The 9480-nt window shown below is 36.7% G+C and overlaps 1 pseudogene; it reads right to left on the bottom strand.

Annotated features, from left to right (window-relative positions):
- LOC18791734 lies at positions 639–7809 on the bottom strand (annotated as a pseudogene).

Here is a 9480-nt window from a genome sequence, read left to right as displayed (position 1 = left end):
CTAGAGAGGAAGTGGTGCGGTGTCCTTGTTTCTGTGTTTTTTTAGTCTAATAATTCTCAGAAACTCAATAGGAGTTTGCTATTGTATGTATCTCGTGTTCGACTTTTCGAAACAGATTCGTTGTTACTGCCGTTGCGCGGTGGATTTGTATTGTAGGTCTAAGTACAGATAGTTCTTGTCTGCCAAATTGGAGTTTTTAAGTTTTTCTGGCATATGTAATTCTCTCCATATCAAACCAATTTATCTTTTTGTTTGGTCACTGGAGATGTTGTACTCATATTTGGCATTGCAACTACTCTGTACTTTTTTATGTGTTATCAATAAAATTACTATCGCTTTTTATCAAAAAAAAAAAAAAAAATCCAACTCCTCAATGAAAATTTGAATCTATATCAACGTTTCTGTATATTTAATTATATATGTATCAACTGACCAAACCGAATCCATGTTAACAAAAAACTAAAAAACCACAACAGGAAAATTGAATACAGGCTGCAGGTTGCGAGCTCAAATGTGGCAAGGGAATTAGGAATTAGATGATCCTCCATTAATGCCACGTTTGGGCTATAATTGATGTTGGATTGGATTACAACTAGGCTAATCCATTCCAATTAAATTTAATCCAAATCCTTTTAGGCTAAGGATGAAAGGTTTCTTCACAAGAAACATATTCTTCACTAAAATTTCATTGAGCAATTACCAATTGTACACAAGGGTTTCATGGATGAAATGTACTGCAAGCAGTCGAACACGGATATCCTTGCGCTTCAAAAACAGTTAACCATAGGATTACACAAACTTTAGGCATACACACATAGAATTACACTAGACTTGGAAATATTTAACCAAAATGATTAACAAGAGTCTTAGAGATAAATTTCTGATGAAGCCATAGGTGGTAACTGCTGTAAGATCTTTTCCTTGTGTAGAACTTACACTTAAAAATTAACTTGTATGGAAAGGGTTCTCGAGAGCTCTCAACTTGGGATATTTGGGTTCTAACATTCTACCACGCTTTTGTATATGACGTCATCATCGGCGCACTCTATCGACATTGGCCCAATGGTGTCATCCATTCCTTCCTTTGAGGCAGCTTCACTCATTTCCCCGTATCGCTCTTTCCGTGAAGTCTGGCTCGGGATCCACCGAAACACAGGGATTTGAAGATTAGTAAATAATGAAGACCCTATAATTCGAAGGAGACAGCAAAAGCATAATAGCCTAACATATAGTACCTCAAAGCAGCCCCAGCAAATTCATATGAAAAGAACAGAATCAAAACAGAGTACAAAGATATATTTGCACTCTATTGAGGGCACAAGTATATACTAACTTCCATTTAACTGATCATCTAACATGCTTTTCTCAACATCTAGTTAGCTTCCCCAACAAATATATTCATATGTCCTCACTTCTCACCTAAGAAAAATAGAATTAGTACCTTTTAACAAGAGAACAAATTTGCAAATATCCTTTGGACACAAAAATACATTAGTTTCAAGTTATGATAGAATACTTTCCGATAATTATGTGACATTATGACATACCAAGAATCTCATACCAGTGATTCAATTTCCATATGATCATCTTCGACCATCATATATGTAGAAAAGATATTGTGGATGTGAATCGTTCAGTATATTGGTACAAGTGTAGTTATAAGAGGAAACTTATTGTACATCTGTCTATCTTTATCACAGTGAGCAGCTTTATCCTTATGTGGATTAGAGTAAAATTGTAAGGAATGGCTAACAATATATAAAGCACATGAAATAAGAAAGGAAAATGGTTACCTCAGCTTGTACTGTTGTTTTTTGAATGCAGTCCCTCCCAATATAAGGGAAACTCTCGGCAGTAAGTATATGCAGCACAATATAACAAAGACCAAGCAAAACAGACAACCACCAACTGCAGTATAACAATAAAAAAGAAAATTAATAAATTGAAGAATGACGCAAAGATGCAAAATGAAGAACACGTTACACAACAAATGAATTAACCTTGACCACACTCGGAAATTAAGAAGTACCTAGTCCTCCTGCATGTTGGCAAATACAATCGAAGGCACGTGTTGGATTTTATAGAAATCATCTCCTCCGACCTGAAGCCTACTATGAAATGTCCTAGACATCTCTGTGAAGCTTAATTCCCAGAGTGTAGTAATATGTCTCAGCCCATCTGGAAGTGTCGTCAATCCCATGCAACGTTGCATGCACAATCGGTGGAGGCTAGGCATGGCTCCTTTTTCCACCGTGAAGTCCCTTAATTCGTACATGCAAATGAGGGAAAGAGATTCAAGTTGAAGAAAGCTTCCTTTGGAGAAAACCAGTGTGTCTAATCCATCCTCAAAAGTTTCCTCCATAAGGCAAAGAGTTTTAAGATTTGGCTGCTTCTCTAGCACAGCCATCTGGTTGGCCTTGAGATCACAGCGACACAGTGTTAACTTAGTGAGGTTCGGAAAGTGTTGAAGGTCAGGTAACTGTACTGTTCGCCCATTCAAATCTAGCTTGTATATATGACGGCAACTTAACACTATCTGTGCAACCTCCGTACCACTACGAATTCCAAGTAAGTTGTGCACATACAGAGATTGAATGCGATCAAGTGTGCTGCTTGTAGATTCTAAGGTTTCCTCCAAATTTTTCAAAGGGCTTGTCACTTGTATGGCCAGTGTTCTAAGACTGGTTAACTGAGTAAGATCGTTCAAGTCACAACAGAGGCTTGAAACATGATGTAGAGTCTGCAAATCATGAAGAGTGGACAGTCGAAGTTTTTTACCCCGTGCGGTGTAATAAAAAGGTAAATACAAATGCCTCAGTTGTTCCATCATCCAAAATACATCTGGAACTACATTCGTTCCGTTGATGCGTAAATCCAGAGTTTGCATACATATCAAATTACCTAAGGACGATGGCAACCAATTTATAAAACTATGCCTTAGACTTAAAAATCTCAAGTGGACCATATTCCCAATTTCATTAGGCAATTTTACTAATAGCTTTATACCTTCAACCTTCAAAACTCTAAGCAATTTGAAGTCCTTGAATATTGGCGACACTAACTTGTTATTGTTTGGCATCCAGTATCTTGGGCCAAAGTATAACAGAGATCTAAGGCGGTCATCTCTTTCATAACTTGATGGAACCAATTTATCAACATTATCATCCACATAGATGGCAAGTCTTCGAACCTTACCTTTTAGTGTTGCCTCGATTGCCGTGGGAGAAGGAAGAGCATACATTGTCTCCCTATGCGACAAATTGACAGTTTGGAGAAAGTTCTCCTCTTCTGCCTTCAACAAGCACAAGTCTCGCATGAGATCATGAAGCCGACAAGATTTAATCTTTCTAATTGAACCCCGTTCTCCAATTTGAACCATACACCTTTCCACTAATTCATTTAAGGAACTAAAAGCTATCTCCTCCATTGTTTCCATTGAACCTTGTCTTTGTTGCACCAAGGATATAAGACCTTCTGCCATCCATAACTGAGTCAACCTCTTTACTGATATCTCAAAATCTTCAGGGAAATGACCTAAATATAAAAAACATGGTTTTAAATAATACGGTAAGTTATCATAACTCAACGACAACACCCACGATGTACCCGTGACTTCATGTTCATGGTCTTTGCCTCTTCTTATGTATGCATAAACATTCTTAAGTACTGTCTCCCACTCATTAATTGTGTCCTTTCTGGCGAGTAGTCCTGCGAGCACAATGATGGCTAATGGCAAGCCGACACAATGTTGAAGCATTTTCTTTCCTAACTTTTTCATCTTTGTGGAAACTTCGAAGGCTGAAACATAATCAACACCAAATTCATTGTTATATTAGCTAACTTTGCATTGTAAAAGTAAATAATTAAAGAACTACACTAATCGCTTGTCTAAAATAAAATGTTCATTTTTTTCAAACAATTTTACACTGTCAGTTTATGATTTTACTCATCGTATGCTAGATATATCAGCAACAAAAGAAAATAAAACACTTATGCTAGATAATTGACAAAACTAATATAATGACAATTGCACCAAGTTTAATAACTTGGAAAACAAAAACTACTTTGAGATGGGTTTTAACTGTTGAAGTTGCCTCACTTAAAGATGCGAAAATAGGAAGGAGAAGCAAGAAGAGACTGGTCGCTTCTTTCAAAAACAATCGGTCGCATAATCCTGAGAGCAAAGGTCGCGATGCTGGAGAGAAGTTGGAGGTTTTGTGCAAACCAACCGGTCTCAAGAATTGCGCGACCGGTCATTGTGTGTTTTTCCTGCTATGCGTGATTGGCATTTTGCTAGCCTATTTGAGCTAGGTTAAGTCTTCTATTACTATTAGGTTTGTACTTAAGTCCTATGAACTATAAATAGGCACTTTAGTGCTAGGTTTTCATAACGTGAGAAAACTAAGGCATCAAATTGAGTTTGAGCCAAGGGTGAGAGAAAAGAGAGCTGGGGTTTGTGAGAGAGCAAAGGGAGTTATTCATTGTAACCACAACATCAAACCTCTATAAATTCTTGTGTTCTTTGTGTGTGTGTTTACTTTTCGATTTGAGTGTGTGCTTTATCTTTGCATGCCTTGTGTGTGATAGTTGGGTAATCCATCAACAACAATGTATTGGAGTGTTTTCGCACAACATTAACTTCCCAAAATAAAAAAAGATGGGTTCAGCGGACAAGTTCGAGATTCATTTTTCATTTTCTAAATGATAAGGTAATCAAAACCCGTACTCTTTTATCGATAAAAAATAATTAACAATACTTAAATACCTATAATTTATCGATAAACATGTTTTAACAAATGACAAAATTAAAATTAAAATATGGGAGTTTATATTTCAATTTGGTGGCGTTAATTTGTGTCAATGTTTGTTTCCAAAGTGAAAATGGCTATAGTTAAGAATATTCGATATGGAGATGAGACAGAAAATATAAGGTTCTTACAGCAAAGTTCTTATGAAGAATCCCATGTGCTATGTAATTTGGCAGATAATCATATAACATTTATCGATCACCAAAAACAAATGTTCTTAATGCTTGGAAAACACAAAGTCCGAAAAATTATTATATGTTTTTTTTTTTTTTTAGTGTTTCTATCTTCCCCCGTCTTATTTCCCTGCTCATTTTATCTTCAAAATTTTAAAGACTTAGAAAAAGAACATTAAACATTAAAATCAACTAAAAATATTATTTTTTAAAAAAAAATCAAAACCCTTCCTGCACATCACGCATACCCCACCCACCTCCGTCCTCCCTCTTCCTCCACCGCACAATAGCTATTTTTATTATAAATAGTGGGTAGGAAGATAAGCTGGGTGGGAAAATAGTATATGTTGGTGGAAACAGAAGCAATTTTTTTTGTCTTTCTCAAATGTAGTGTCGAATGGAATATGAAAAGTTCTTATCTATTGTGTTTAATTGACAAATATGAAATTAAAGTAGAGACAAAAGATTGGGATAAGAGAATACTTATTCCTTCTCTTCCAAAGATTGCTATCTTCTCAAAAAGTTCCCAGCTTTCATCGTCATTTAATGGGCGAGGTTGGTGGATGAATCCATTTGAATGTAAAGCTACCTCTTTGTTGCGAGTGGTGAGTAATATTCTACTTTCTGTTTCCGCATCATACAATGGAAACGCAGCTTTCAGTGACTCCCATGCCTCAATGCTCCAAATATCGTCAAGGACTACCAAACATCTACTTTTTTGTTGTAGAAGATATATCTTCTTGGCTATTTCATCATCCCTCAGTTTTGCAAATTCTTCTCTTTGCGCAGTGGTAGCAGAAATAAGTTTAATTAAAATTTCTTCCCAAACAGATCTCACTTGGAATTGTTGAGATATACATATCCAAACAAAGCAACCAAAATGGCGTCTAACTTCATTATGACGATAAATTTGTTTTGCAAGGGTGGTCTTTCCCAGACCACCCATACCCCAGATAGAAACAATTCGGTGGCTAAATTCTTTCTTCACCAAATGCTTGACCAATTCTTCCGCACTATTCTCTAACCCAACAACATCACGTTCAATAATATGAGAATAAGTTCGCCTTACTTGCTGCTGCCTCTCATACAAAGAAGTGGCACCTCTAGAGTTCCTTATTTCCTTAATGTTATAAGTTTGCAAGCTTGACCTCAAATTAGAAAGTTGGGTGGTAACATTCTCAATTTGTGACCCAATCTTGTGAAGATCAACTCCTTCCTTTAACACACAACCAAACCTTTTCAGAACATGCTTCATGCCTCGCTTCTTTGTAGCCACTCTCAAGATAAATATTTCTATGACATCCTCCAGATCATAAGCAGCCTTTCTTATTTGTGCAACCCAAACACGTACCGTTTCATCATCTCGTTGCCTTAGATCTGCATCTTTCAGAAAACCCTGCATGAGTTGCAGCTCAGTTTGTGCAAACTCAACTTTATCGCTGACTCCAAACAAGAACTTTGCATCTTGGATGATGAATTCTCCAAGTCTTTCAATCACAAAGGAAACTATTGCTTCAGTCATATTTTCTTCGAGCACACAAGGAAAACAACTTGCTGAGGAGAAGACATGACATAATCATTATATCAGACAACACAATCACAACTAAAAAAACACACACTAGCTATTGATATGAATTTGTCTCCTAAGTTGATTTTAAAAAAAGCACCATTTTGAGGTGCCAATTCATCTTTATAATTAATAATACATTTATGGTCCCACCAACACTTTTCTAATAGTTTTATGTTCTCTGTTTTTTATCTCTTTTTTTTCTATAACTCAAAATCAACGATAGACCCAAATGAAGCAATCAGACCCAATTCCTCTTCTCAAATATAGACCAAAATTACAAGATGCCATGAAAAATATACAGAAGAAACCATAATCTGAAATCATAAATTGCTATATAAAAAAAATAAAAATAAAGATCAAGGATAGATTGAGATTATTACCTTGATTGGAAGAGCAAACAACCTTGTAAGATTGAAAGGCAGGGAGGAGCAAGAATCTGAAAACCAAAGATGAGGTCTGGTTCCATCAGATCAAAAAGATTACTAAACCAAAAGGCAGAAATGGAAAACCAGAGATGGTGCCTAATTCAATCAAATAAAAGACACTGAAAACTCATTAGTATTCTCAAGGAAATATAATGAAAACCAAAGAAGAGACCAATTCCAGAAATGACCTTAATAAAAAAAAAAAACTTCCTTCTACCAATCATGGAACTCACGATCCCACAATACCATATGATGGAAGATCTACCTAGATCCAGCAGCTACACCTCCACATAAAATAGATCCAAAGGAGATCTACCTAGATCTACCACCAAACTCCAAAACTTCAACAACACATACAACAAGGATCCAAAGGTGGGAGACCTAGCCAAAATCTGAACAGGAGGCTGAGAAGCAGCCCCAAAAAACTAAGGTTGAGACACGGAGAAGAAGAGGCAGGCAAGGGTCTGGCTCTTTTTTGGACTAGTTTTCGAAAGGTATATATGAAAATATCACTTTGTTCTGGAACGTATTGCCTTCGACACTCACCGCGTTCAAATCTTGCCCTCTGCTGAACAGTTAGCTGATGTTTTTGCAGTGTTCAAACCTTGCCTTATGATGAACACAGTGAGCTGATGTTTTTGTGGGGAAGTGTTGAGAAGAAGACATGACATAATAAAGACAACTGCACGTGGAACCAAGACATGGAGCTGGACAAAAGGTATTGTAGGTTGTGTAACCAAGACAAGACAACTGCATGTGGTCTTGACTGGTGCAGAATATTTATCAGATTAGTGATATAATATTTTATTCTTAAAGCGTCTACCCACAAGTAGATTACTTTTATTCTTAAATTGATGTGAGGAATGATAAATCAGGCTCTTCACAACTGAACCAGATTCTCTTCCGTCTATGCATGTGAAGTCCGATAACCAAAGTGAACGCAAATCGTAGTCAACTTTGTTAGTCTTCGACCACTATCCTTATTATTATTTGTTTCAATTGTACGACAGCTAATTAACAACTTTGTTAAAGCAATTGCAACTTGCAATTCTATCCTCTTAAATGACTGGAGATAATTATCTTATAATCTTCTCCGTGTATTTCCTTTCATAATTTAATAAAAGCTAGTGCAAGCTCCAACTTGATTATAGAGTACTAATTGACCTAAATTTTCTATTTCGTTACGTCCTTTTCTCAATGGATCGATGTAGATGTTCGACTTAATTGCTTCATTTTTAATTTGAGATGCATATCAAATATTTAAATACTGTTCTGTTTGATTTCTCATTTGTTGAAGAATATCAAAGACACATAGCAGCCCTTAGATATGTGATATGTTAGGCACAAGCAAGGCTATATATTACTATAGTAGAGTTATTTACTTAAATGGTCCTCAAATTTACACTCGAGTTGCATTTTAGTCCTTCAATTAAATTATTCGTTTAAATGGTTCACCAACTCTTTATTAATCGGCACACTGGTCTTACCGTCACATTCTATCAATATTACTGTCAAATAGGGGTAAAAGAGTCCAATTAAATAAAATATTAAATAAATTAAAAACTATAAAATAAAAACCTATTTCCTTGTCCCACCTCCCAGCCTGATAACCATTGCCCCAGCTCCCCGTCTTCTCCTCCTCACAGCCCACCTTTTCTTCCCCTCCGTCCATGTCCCCTCCTCATCTCTCCCTCTATTTCTCTCTTCAAACGTTTATAGGGGCTGCAAGGCTCTGGGTTTGTTCAGAGAGAGAGAGAGAGAGAGAATGGGGAGGGTGGGATACCAAGAGGCTGTTGCAGAACATCGATGAGATGGGGGTTGGGATTAAAGTGGGGGAGGATGAGGTGGGTTGGTTTTTTTTTTTTTTAGGCTTATTTCTTTATATACCTCCTAAAAGTGTATTTGAGTCTCACTTTACCCCATGAATCTCATTTTGTCTCACTTTATCCCATATTTCACACAATTTTATCTCACTTTACCTCATTTTTCAAAAAATAATAATTAAAAATTTCAATTTAGATTTTAAAACTTAAAATCCATAAAAAAAAATTGTAAAGAAAATTAATATTTTAGAAAAAATAAGATTAAAACAAAAACAAAAATTACATCTCTCTCTCTCTCTCTCTCTCTCTCTCTCTCTCTCTCTCTCTCTCTCTCTCTCTCTCTCCCTGCAAACGGTCCCTCTGTTGGGTCACATGTAAGGCTCAAGCGTGGGGGTGGTTTGGGTAGTTGGGGGAAAAAAATCAGAGGCACCTTTCGCAAATGGAAAAGATAACACACAAAGAAAGATAAGGGGAAAAAAAAGAAGATGAGGGAAAGATAGAGGGGCAGTGAGTGGGTCGTGGATGACAGGGAGTGGGCTGAGGTTTGGCTCGGGGGTAACAGAGAGAGAGAGAGAGAGAGAGAAAAAAAAAAAGAGGAGGATGCGGGCAGATGGGGAGATGGAGGGGGAGGGGGAGGATAGGGATGCAAGGATAGGGATGCAGTTTTTGTTTTTATTTTAA

This window comes from Prunus persica, chromosome G1 (genome assembly GCF_000346465.2).
Source record: "Prunus persica cultivar Lovell chromosome G1, Prunus_persica_NCBIv2, whole genome shotgun sequence".
Taxonomy (NCBI): domain Eukaryota; kingdom Viridiplantae; phylum Streptophyta; class Magnoliopsida; order Rosales; family Rosaceae; genus Prunus; species Prunus persica.
The sequence above is the reverse complement of the archived record's forward strand: the minus strand, read 5'-3'. Positions and strand labels throughout refer to the sequence as shown.